Genomic DNA, 13,262 nt, shown 5'->3' on the forward strand with positions numbered 1-13,262 from the left:
TTATTTTGTGGAGTGGTGAGGGTCAAGTGACTTGCCCAGGGTCACACAGCTAGTAAGTGTCAAGTGTCTGAGGCCAGATTTGAACTTAGGTCCTGCTGAATCCAGGGTTGGTGTTTTATCCACTGTGCCACCTAGCTGCCCTCACCCTTTCACATTTTTAATAAGAACACCTTCAACTTGTACATAGACCATCTTCTAACCTCCCCGAGAAGACCATTCACATTTGGTGGCTACATTTTCTTTTCTGCCTCTCTCATCTTAACTCTATGAAGTCTAGCTTCCAAGCTGGAGATACTCTCTCCAAAGCTAACAATGATCTTGTAATTGCTGAATTTAATGGTATTTTCTCAATTTTCATCCTTTTTGACCTCCCAGTAGTCTTTGACACAGTTGATCACTCTGTTCTCCCTGGTGTTCTATTCTGTCTCAGTTTCATGACATTGCCCTCCCCTGGTTGTGCTCCTCCCTGACTGACCACTCCATCTCCGTCTCCTTGGCCTGAGCTGCATCCTGCTCACTGACTGTGGGTGCCCTCCCAATCCCTGCCAAGGTTCATTGCTGGGCTGTTTTTCCCCTCGGTGTTATTTTATTTGGTGATAGTTGGCTATATATAACCATTCTCCCTATGATGTCATTGGCCCTCTTCAAAAATGAAGGACAAAGAACAACAACAATCACTTTTTTTTTTTTTTTTAGTGAGGCAATTGGGGTTAAGTGACTTGCCCAGGGTCACACAGCTAGTAAGTGTTAAGTGTCTGAGGCCGGATTTGAACTCAGGTACTCCTGACTCCAGGGCCGCTGCTCTATCCACTGCACCACCTAGCTGCCCCAACAATCACTTATTAGATGTCTCAAACTGGATTCCCAGAGACATCTTAAATTCAACATGTTCAAAGCTGAACTCATTATCTTTCCTTCCAAGTTTGTCCTAACTTCCTTATTACTGTTGGGGCACTGTCACCCAGAGTCAACCCCTGGGTGTCATCCTTGGCTACTCACTTCCTCTTACCTCCTATATACAATCTGTTGCTGCACCCTGTTCACTCTATTTCACAACATATCTTAATATAATATCTTAATTATACTGCCCCCCAAACACACACACACACACTTCTCTCCTCTGACACTGCCACCACCTTGGTGCAGGTCACTGTATGCTTGGCTTACTGCAATAGCCGGCTGGTTGTCTTCCTGCTCTCTTCCCACTCCTTTCCATTCTCCACTCGCCAATCAGATTGACCTTGAAGTGTATAGGTCTGACCTCTCCTACGGCCTGCCCCTTTACACGGAATGAACTCCACTGTTTGTTATCATACGCATCATCAATCCACTTGGCCTTGAAAACCCTTTATACCCAGGCTCCTTCCTGTATTTCAGGCTTCTGACATTATATTCTTCCTTCCATGTATTGTAGGATTCATTGATGTGGTTCTCCTTGCTATTCCCCACACGAGATAGTCCATGTCTCTTTGTTGTTGGTCAGTCACTTCAGTCGTGTCCTACTCTCCTTGTCCCAGTTTGGAGTTTTCTTGACAAAGATACTGGAGTGGTTTGTCATTTCCTTCTCTAGCTCATTTTACAGATGAGGAAACTAAGGCAAACAGGGGTAAGTGACTTGTGCAGGGTCACACAGCTAGGAAGTGTCTGAGGCCACATTTGAACTTAAGGAGATGTCTTACTGACCTCAGGCCTGGTGTTCTATCCCCTGCACCACCCAGCTGCCCCTACTCCATCTCCCCATTTCATGCATTTTCACTGGCTGTTCCCCATGCCCTTAGGAGCATCTATGGGGCTGGCCCTGGAGTCAGGACGATATGAGTTCAAATCCAGCCTCAGACACTGGACACTTACTAACTGTGTGACCCTGGGCAAGTCACTTAATCGCAATTGCTTCAAACATATGGGTCCACCTCTAGTCATCCTGATGTATATATCTTGCCAGTGGACCCAGATGGCACTGGAGGAGAAAGTGAGGCTGGTGACTTGGCATAGCCTTCCTTTCCCTCACTTAAGTCACTGTAAATCACCTTCTGATGTCATGGTCCTCTTTGAGAAGGGAGGACAAACAACAACCCCATGCCTGAAATGCTCTACTTCCTGACTTTCTTCAAGTCTCGGCAAAAATCCCACTTTTTACAGGAGACTTTTCCCAGTTCCCCTTAATTCTAGTGCCTACCCTTTGAGATTACCTCCAATCTACCCAGGCTGTATCTTTCATGGACATAGTTGTTTTCACATTGTCTCATCTATTCTCTTGAGAAGAGAATGTTTTTTTTAACCTTTCTTCGAATCTCTACTACTTAACACAGTGCCTAGAACATAGCAGGTGCTTTCATAAATATTTCTAATTGACATAACTATTTTATAAAAATGAGTCAAGTAGTTACTGATGACTGATTCCTAAGGTCTTTTCCATTTCTATGAAATCTTCCCTCTGAGATACTTGGAAAAGCAGCTTTGACTAACTTTGAGCATATTACATTGAATTAAGAGACAGCTGAATTTAAGAAATTCTTGGAGAATATCACAATAAGGATAATAGATTTATAGCTGGAAGGGACCTTAGAGTTCATCTAATCTCACCCTCTGCCTATTATAGATTATGAATCTGATACCAAAAGATGAAAGGTGACTTGTCTATGGCCAAAGTTGTGAACTGAGGCCAGGTCCCATGACTTCCAATTCGATGATCTTATCATTTCATCACACTCTTTTTTAAAGTTGTAGTGATGCCTTTGATTTTTACACCATAGTCATTTCCTAATTATTCTCTTCCTCCTCTCCTTCCCAATGTGAAAATAAAAAGTGAAAACCAAAAGGCACATTGATCACATCTGACAGATATTGGACAATGTCCCCATCCATTGTTCCCAGACTAAAAGGAGGAAGACAGTATATCATCCTTCTGCACTTGGTTCATCTGATTTTCTAAAGCTCAGAAAGTTTCAAAGGACATCCAGATATATTCATAAGGCAACAACAAAAGTGACCCCAAACAACAACAACCCAACAAAAATACAATCCTTCATGAATAAATCTCAACTACTAACAAAGTTCAATTCCCTTGAGTAAGATCCAATATCATAAAGCCATATTGCTTAGAACTTTTGGTTGTTACTACTTAAGAGCATAAGTGGGAAGTTTTGCATTTTCTTGAGTTTTCCTTATTGCTTGTGAGTATGAATAATTTCATTCATGTCTTAACCCAACTGTGCTTTTGTTAAGGGCTAAAATTCTAGCTAAACTGTCTAAAATATCTAATGAGTGGTCGCCAATAAATTATAAGCTTTAGCAAGAGTTAGACTTTTAAGCATTTATTAAGGAGAATAAGAATTTGGTAAAGAGAGAGAAAAAGGCCTAGATTCCTATCTATTAAAGGGAGAGCACATTTCTAGCTCCCTTCTCCGCCAGAGTCCAGAGGAAAGAGAGAGCGAGACCGAGCGCCAGTCTCTTCCTTCCTCCTCCCACTAGCCCGCGTCACTTCCTGACTCCTGGTCTTGCCCTCAAAGACCTTCCCTTCATGGGCAGAACTCCTCTACAGTAAGTATCCAGCAGGTGGCGTTATTCCAATCGTTACAGTCCCCGCTGTTGTTCCTCAAGAAACAAAATGTTTCCTTGACGGAACAGTAAAAACAATATGATAACTATTGCTAACTAATAATATGTGAACAACAATATAGAAAAGGAAGAGAGGAAAGTTTTGTCCAGAGGGGCGATTTTTTTTGTCCTCATGAACCGACGCTTTGACATTAGTCTTACAAAGGGAGGGCCTCTGCAGAGAATACATGTTACAGATGGTGTATATTATAACAGAAAGAGAAAAAAACCAACAAAAAGAACAAATCAAAACTGTTCATTTAAAGTCTCTGAAAGTCTTTTCTCAGATGTCCTCTAGGTGTAGTCGTGGAATGGAAGTCTTTTCAGGGGTTGATGTGTGGATGCTGGTAATCAGCCAGGAAAATTTCCTACAAAATTGAGCTTAACACAACTTTAAAATAGCTTTGTCAATAATCAAATCAAACAATGAAAGTTCTCAAAAACATGTCTAAGGGAATTCAGAATCTTAGTTGTTACACATGAAACATATAATAAAACAAAAATTGAAACATTCTTTAAAATTATAATATTACTATAGTCCCCCCCTTATGGAGGGTAATTGAGAAGACAATTGCTGCGATATTAATTATTAAAAATAATTTTTTATCTTTGTTTCATCACTTTTTGCATCATCTGCCTAATTATCCTCATGCCATTATGAGAAATTAAAAAATCTAATATAATTGGTAACAGGTGTCAAGGCCAAATTCAACACTGTATTTATCATGACACCTGAGATAATTATGGGGGTTACCATAAAAGAACAGAGAAATGATGGGATATGAGCATTCCCACACTTGAGCAATATGTACTGCCCATACAGTATGCCAGGCTTAAAATAGGTGGATGGAATATATGTCCATGCCACCGAACATATTGGAGGAAACTGAGTCAGACTTAATCAGATGCATGGGATTGAGATGGTCCATGGCATCAGGCATATAGGAGGGAGCATAGAAGCCAGGTGTAGAAGTGAGATGGGTGGGATCAATACTTCCAGCCATCTGTACAATATTGTGGGGAAAAATAAAATAAAATATTAAACCAAGAGAATCCAACCTCAACATTTGTCAAAAGCCGTTCCCTTGGCCATACCTTGACTTCATGCATGTCTCCCCTCATGTGACAGTTCAGTGTCTGCTCTTGCATGTATTCCTCTTGTGATTGGATGGCATCTTGGCCAACTGGCATCTGATAACTCAGAATAAAGGCAATTAATGTCTTAAATGATAAGTTCCCATAATCCAAGTCTCATATGGATTTAAAAATTGAGGATAATAAATGATTGCAAAAAATGTGAATACATCTTGACTCAAAATATAATATATAATTATGCAACAATTTCAAATAATACCCTTTTTTTTTTACTTAGTATACAATTACTTTTGTGAAAAATCAGAACATACTTAAATACAAGTTAAAGCACAACAGAATCTCAAAGAACTTTTTTTTTGAAAAAAGAAAACTTTTACAAATGTTCCCCTCTTTTTTTTTTTTTTTGGAATATACTTATCAAAAATAATACTTCTAGAATCAATTTACACTTGCCATGGCAAACAATTTGCCAGGGAAATGCTTTAAAGAGTTTGATCAAATAATCAGTTGAGAAAAAAAAATAACAAAAACAAACAACTCAGAATATGGGAGCACAATACTCCTAGAATTAACATTGTATAATAAAATCAAACCCATCTTGCAATGTTTCAAAATTAGATAGACAAATGAATAGAAGAAAATACACATGGAACAATAAAATACAGTGAAATTCAAACTAAGGAAATCTAAATGAATATGAACTTAATATTAATAAGAGTATTACAAAATATAAACTTGATCACATGACTATAAAAAGCTTTTACAAATATTCTCCTTGTTTTAGAAACTAAGTATAAGACACAATCTCAAAAGCATTAAAATCTCTATGAAAATAAACCTATACCATTAATTTCAAAATGCATATGTAATAGCATAGAAATCCTATGCAACCTCTGAACTGATACTATTACTCTGAGTGAATTCAGAACACTTTTGATTCCGATATCTAAAATCCCCAATACTCATATCAATACCTTGCTGCATACTTCTACATTTCTGTAAAATATATACCCTTCCATGGCAAAAGAAGCGGAGTCTTGAACTATGGTGATGATTGTCATTCTTATTCAGCTTAAGTTTTTCTTCTTTAACCCCTCTATATTGTCTGTCAGTCTTTTCACCATACAAATGCTTTATAAGATTACTAATTAAAGACAAAAGCAGGTTAGCAAAATTATGAACAAAACGAGCATATCTGGAATTTAAAGGGCTTTCTAAGGTTGTCTCAGAAGCACAGCCAGGCTGGGGAAGGGCTGAGCCTGAAGCTGCAAATGTAGTTAGAGAAAGTTGAGCATGCGCATCAGATCTCTGGACTTCCCAGGCAGGGGAAGCTATGGGCTTGGCCATAGGAGGAGTAGAGGGTGGGGTCTGGAGAGGAGGGGAGGGACCAGCACAATTTGAATCAGACTTGATTTTGAACTCAGGCCTGGATTCCTCTTCCCCCACTTTGCCTCCAGGTGCTAGGGGATTAAAAGCTTCTAGAGGGTGGGTCATTGCCTCCAGGCATGCAAAATTAGAGCAACAATTAGTGTTAGAACTGGGAAAAGCTGCGGGAATCTCTTCAGGTTTCTCTGAAAAAGCATGGTTGGGAGAGGGAGAGATATTTCCTTGTGTGAGTAAGTTGCTGGCTCTTTTAACAAAAATAAAAATAAAAATAGAAAATCCACAAAAACAAAGCATTAACATGATCTTATCTCCCATTTGTCTGGTTAAACAGACTAAAATCAAAAATAGGATAATTAGGGAGTTTAAAAGGTCCATTTGAAAAAATTTAAAGGAAAACACAGCCAGTTCGCCAGTACTTAGCAGTTAAAGGGAGAGGGAGGGGAAATTTCTTACCCAACCAGCAGATCAGAAGACTGAGGGTTAGCTTTCCTCTTCGTGGTCAGCCATCTGTTAAGGGCTAAAATTCTAGCTAAACTGTCTAAAATATCTAATGAGTGGTCGCCAATAAATTATAAGCTTTAGCAAGAGTTAGACTTTTAAGCATTTATTAAGGAGAATAAGAATTTGGTAAAGAGAGAGAAAAAGGCCTAGATTCCTATCTATTAAAGGGAGAGCACATTTCTAGCTCCCTTCTCCGCCAGAGTCCAGAGGAAAGAGAGAGCGAGACCGAGCGCCAGTCTCTTCCTTCCTCCTCCCACTAGCCCGCGTCACTTCCTGACTCCTGGTCTTGCCCTCAAAGACCTTCCCTTCATGGGCAGAACTCCTCTACAGTAAGTATCCAGCAGGTGGCGTTATTCCAATCGTTACACTTTGTTATGTAGGACCTGATGCAACAATACTGTTGTGGGGAGCACTCAACCCAAGTGTTTGCATGGACATTCATGACCAAAAAAGACTCTGACCAGACTTGAGGGGTTCTCTGGGAATTCTTTAATGTATTACTATTTCTTTGTCGGCTTGGGCAATCTCTATAAAGATGCTGGGGAAATGACATGCCATCATGCTGAGCCACTTGGTATAGTCTTCTTGGGATAGGAGGAAAGGGAGAAGAAAGAAATGAAGATAGCTGTTCCCTCTCCCAAAATGCAATGGTGCAGGCTACCCCAAAGGTACCTCATTATTCTCTGGGGCAAAGTAGCTCCTTCCCCACAGAACACCTATGCAGCCAGGAGAATCCAGCTAGCCACTACTGTACACAACTGACAGAAAGTTATGTGCATACTATTGGCTATAAGGTACTATGCTGAACAAAATGGAAAATTAAATATTATTGGGTAGTGAAAAAACCACCAGCTCTGCAGCTGGAAGAAATGGGTTCAAATCCTTATGGCTCTCACATACAGTTGGATAAATAATTGGTGTTATTGTCCAGTCGTTTCAGTCCTGTCTGACTCTTCATGACTCCATTTGGGGTTTTCTTGGCACAGATACTGGAGTGATTTGCCATGTCCTTTTCCAGATCATTTTACAGATGAGGAAACTGAGGCAAACAGGGTTAAGTGACTTGCCAAGGGTCACAAAGGTACTATCTTTGGATTTGAACTTGGGAAGACAAGTCTTTCTGACTCCAAGACTGGTACTCTATCCACTGTGCCACCTAGCTGCCCCTGGATAAGTAATATATTAGTAGTGCATTTAAGGAACAATCTGCATGTAGTACCTACAGTGTGGGACAACAGGAAGAAACTTGGATTTAGGGTCAAAGGACCTCAGCTTGAATCTGCCACTTACTCCCTCTGTGATCTCAGAGAAATCATTTAACCTCCCTGGGCCTATTTCCTCATCGGTACAATGAAGGATTGGATTCCCTGTAAGATCTCTCCAGACCTTTAAAGACTTGTAGACAAGGGGCAGCTAGGTGGCGCAGTGGATAGAGCACCAGCCCTGGATTCAGGAGTACCTGAGTTCAAATCCGGCCTCAGACACTTTACACTTACTAGCTGTGTGACCCTGGGCAAGTCACTTAACCCCAATTACCTCACACACACACACACACACACACACACACACAAAAGACTTGTAGACAGCTACTTTGCAGGTTGGCTCTAAGTATTATGTATTTCTTCCAAATTAAACATCCCTGATTCCTTCAGTGGATATTCACATAGCATGGACTCAAGGTCTTTGACCACCTTGACTCTTCTCCCCTGGACATGCTCAGATATCCACATCCTTCCTGAAATCTGACCCCCAGAAGTGAACAAAATACTCCAAATGTGATAGGACCAGAGTATAGATCAGGACAATTCCTGTAAGCCTGACTCTATTAATGCAGCATGAGATTGCATTAACTTTGTCTTCCATATCATACTGTTGATTTATACCAAGCTTTCACTTCACTAGAACTATATACTTTTTAAGCTGGTTTATGGGGTGTTCGGGGAGGACTAGCACATCTGGTGTGAAGGCTTGCTGAGCCCTTTCCGGTGCTGTTCATCCACCTTTGGTGTCCACCTGTGGCTCCAAGAATCTGCAGCATGTGCAGTGGCCATACTATGGTAAAATCATCTTGGTAGATGGGCTAAACCAGGGTGAGGGTAATCAACGGGCCTCAAACCCATCAGCGAGTTGGGGGATATCTACCCCAACCACATGAAGACTTCCCTTGGTGGAATGGGTGGATGAACACAATTTGTTCCAAAGGCTGAGGGCAGTTGAATCAGGTGCTGTGGAGCACTTAGAGCTTGGTCAGATATTGAAGATGCCAACCAAGGTCATTCACCTCATCCCAGGTCATCTCCAGTCTTGATGTTTGTCCTGCCACTGCAGTTAGATGACTCTAGAAGACACAGGCCACTGACTTTGTGCAACTCTGCCTCACTTAAAAATCTAATTCCCGTGCAAGTCAAGACATCACCAGTGATTTCATTGGTCCTCTTTGAAAATGAAGGATGAACATTTTTTTCCGGATGGTCTGCATATCCATGCCTCCCCCATCTTGTACTTGTGAGGTTGATTTTGTGAATCCAAGTGCAAGATTTTACGTTTATCCCTACTGAAATTCGTCTTAATAGAAAGGTGATAATCTTCTAATCTGTCAAGATTCTATGCTATGCCATGTAATATGTTGCTAGCTATCCCTTTAAACTTGCATGATCTGTGAATTTGGGAAGCATGCTATCTAAATCGTTAAATTAAATTAAAATATTAAACAGTACATAGCAAACCACAGATAACCTGGAGCACTGGATTAGACTTTCTTCTAGGTAGACACCAACTCAGTAACTCCCTTTTGGGTTTAATCCATTTAAGCAATTCTGAATCCATCGAACTTAACTATAGACACTAAGATGCGTTGAGTTCCTAACTCTCTATCTTTTCCATAAGAATATCATGAAAGGCTTTTCCAAACACTTTGCTAAAATTGATGTAAACTCTATGTATAGCATTCCCTCAAACTACAGTCAGTCTAGTTACTCTCGAAAAAGGAAATGACATTAGTCTGGCATGATAGGTTCTTAATGAAACCAGGATGTCTCTTTGTGACCACCGCTTCCTCTTTTAGAGGTTCAGTGAGCATTCCTGTAACAACACCTTCCAGAATTTTCCTTTGCATTGAGATCAAGCTCACTGACTTAGAGTTTGTAGACAGTTCTCTTTCCTTTGGGGAGGATCGGTTTATTTTCTTCTCTCTGATCCTATGGTCTATTTTCCATTCTCCATCATCTTTCAAAATTAGTGGCTCAGCAATCATATATTCCATTTTTAAAGAAAAAAGTAATCTTTAGAGTGTGTAGTGTAGCAGTGTTTGAAGACTTGGAGTCGGTAGACCTGAATGTGGATTCATGGGCACGTTACAAACCACCTCAGGAGCTCGGGCTCCTCATTTGAAATATAAGGATGAGAGACTTGCTGTGCAATCTAAAACAGTATATGAATGTAAATCATATTGTTGTAATGATTGAGCAATTCTATCTTTGGTTAAAAAAACAAAAAGATTCCTACCCTCGGACTCAGGAAAGCCCTGGGTTCTAATCTTACTCATACTATTTTGTGATCCTGAGGCAAGTCAATTTAACTCAATTTCTTCACCTATGTTGATAAGTTCACAAAGTGGTTGTGGGGATCAAACAGAATAATGTTTCTAAAGGATTCTGCCAACCTTAAAGAACTATCCTGGGCCAGTCAGTTCATCTCTATACCTCAGCTTCTTCTATAAAACAAGGGGGTTGGATTGCATGGTTTCTAAAATCCTTTCCAGCTCCGGATTGGGGATCCCATCACTGCGACTCTATGGTGTTACTACTCTAGGATGTCATTCATCTGGACCTAGTGATTTTTAAGTTTAATAAGAGTGGATTGGTGTTCTTTTTCTACTGTCTACTCTCTAGGAAACTAGCATTTTAGCTAATTTTGTTCTAGACTTTTCAATCTAAAAAGCATTTTGGGTGGGTGGGAGGAACAGAAGCAAAATGATTCTCATGAGCAGCTTTCCCTTGTTACCATTTATTGTGGTCCTTATACCTTGTTTGAACTCATTACCCCAATCTTGACTAAAACCAAACCAAATCAAAACCTCACCTTTTGCTTATCTTTAGCTTTGCTCACCAGCTATTCATTATAGGATGGTCATTTTTGTATTTGTCCTGCTACCTGACTTGGTTTTATCTTATGCACGTCTTTTAAAAATGTAAATTGGTTAATACTTCCCCTGTGCATCTATCTCTCCATGCTTGTCACTTGTCACCACCTCCTCAAATCCCTATTTGTCTTCACAATTTCATTTTTCAGGGCTTCCTGAGGCTCTTGGACTGATTTCCTCTTTTGAATTTTAGCCTGTGGGATCTCAGACCATCTTAAGATCATCAATTTTAATGTAATCAGGATCTTGGAAACCACTTAGGTCAAACCCATAGTTTGAAAGATGAGGAAATTGGGGCCCAGAGAGGTTGTGACTTACTTATCACATCAGGAAAGGTGACATTTGAATTGAGGCCTTTATATTACTACACTAGAGTCCTTTCCCCTGAATTACGGCCTCCTACACTGTCCTTCCTCCCAAACCTCTGGGATATCCTTCTAAAATCTAGGATACCTGCCAGACTAGTAAATATGATAGCAAGGCACAGAGGAAAGTGCTCTGAGGCCCCATGGGAAGTTTAGTGCTGATGGGGGCAATTAAAGGAGGCCTTCCTGGATGAGAATGGGTCACAATATACTTCTTTTGGAATAGGGAAGTATATTGGGCACATCCCCTAGTAAATATGATCTAGGTGACCAAACACGCAAAACAGTCTCCTGAAGACAGCAGGCCCTTAATATATATTTGTTGAATAGAGATGGGCACTGGAACTGTGAACACAAGGGAACTACTTAACTCGGGAGACATTACCTTAGAAGTTTCTTTATGTCTTTAATCTTTCCCATGGCCAACCTTGATCTTTCACAACTTTTCAGGCCCTCATTTTCCTCATTTATAAAAGGAAGTGTTTAGGATATGATGATTGCAGAGGTTCCTTTTAGGGTTAGTAAAGTTTATTTCTCCCTACATGAAGTCTAACTCAAGGAGAATAATTAAACCTAACCCAAGAAAAAACTCAATCTTTAAGGAAAGATATGAACTTTTATAATGAAAAGAATTGAGTACCTCACCTTTACAGCAGTACTTTAAAATGTGCAAAGTGCAATCCCTTCCATTATTTGCCTTTGGACAAATCATTTTGCCTGTGCCCAACCATCATCAGAAACTAGCACCAAGAAATTTTCTAATTCACTTCCCAAAATTGTCCTATCCATGATGCCAAAACCACTAGTAGAAAGGAAAGAAAAAGGTGTGGAAGCTCATTTGCTTTGGCCTCAGATAGGTACCCCAAGTACTGGGAACCTGCCACTACGTCAAGGAATTACTCAGTTCATGTAGCCCCATTTCTTTCTTGAGGGTTTAGTTGCTAATGTTTGGATTCTTGATTTATTTCAGGCCTTCTACTTACTATTACCCAATAGATCAAAAGACTTTATCCAAGAGACAAATCCTAATATTTTAATTTTACTGGGTTTCACTTCATCAGTTAATTATTTGCACTTATAGTAAGCAGGCCACCTTGTATGAAGGGGAAATCACAGATCCACAGATCATTCATTTCTGTAAGTTCCATAACTAAGTTTTATGTAGTACAGAAATTTGCTTCTTTTACTAGGTAATTTCAGGTAGTCAAACACCTGACACTTCAGTGCCTGGAATAATATTCTAAGGTACAATCTTGTGTAGTTTTCTCTTTAAAACAAAATCTGGGCACTGGCCCTGGATTCAGGAGGACCTGAGCACTTTAGCCTCATTGTCCTGCCACCCCCCCCCAAAAAAAGGGGGCAGCTAGGTGGCACAGTGGATAGTCAGGAAGACCTGAGTTCAAATACAGCCTCAAGACACTTGACGCTCACTAGCTGTGTGACCCTGGGCAAGTCACTTACCCCTCATTGCCCCAACCAAAAAAAAAGATATCCCTCAAAACAAAATCTGGGGGCAGCTAGGTGGCACAGTAGATAAAGCACCAGCCCTGGATTCAGGAGGACCCGAGTTCAAATTTGACTGCACACACTTGACACTCACTAGCTGTGTGACCCTGGGCAAGTCACTTAACCTTTATTGCCTTGCAAAACAAAAAACCAAATCTGATTCTAGATTAGATGGAGTGATAATATTCTTCCAATTTTGAGTATTTTTTTTAATGTAAAAATGACTTCCTCATGAATAAGTCTATAGGAAATTTTAGTGCTGAAATCTTTTGCCACCTCGTCCAAATTTCAATACAGGAACTCTTTTAAAATTGCATTTAAAGATAAAGTTTTATAACCTGATCATCAATGAGCTATGTAGCTAGATCTTTGAAGTAACTTGTAAGTAGTCACTAAAAACCACATTAACTCAAAATCTGGAGCCTGTTCAAGACCAATTCTTTCAAGCCTTTTACCCATAACTTTTGCCTTTTTCTTTATAAAAAAGCAAGAACTGAAACCCCAACTCTTTTCTAAAGAAATACATCTTTTCATTCAAATAAGTTCCTTCACTTAGAACAATTTTAGGAAATCCCCCCAAAACTGGCTTGTCAGCTGCTAGTGGACAGTAAAGCCTACTATTATGCTTGAGTCTAATAATTTTATCTGAGTTGAAAGCTTTTTTTGGGGGG

This window comes from Dromiciops gliroides, chromosome 6, assembly GCF_019393635.1.
Source record: "Dromiciops gliroides isolate mDroGli1 chromosome 6, mDroGli1.pri, whole genome shotgun sequence".
In the NCBI taxonomy this organism is placed as follows: domain Eukaryota; kingdom Metazoa; phylum Chordata; class Mammalia; order Microbiotheria; family Microbiotheriidae; genus Dromiciops; species Dromiciops gliroides.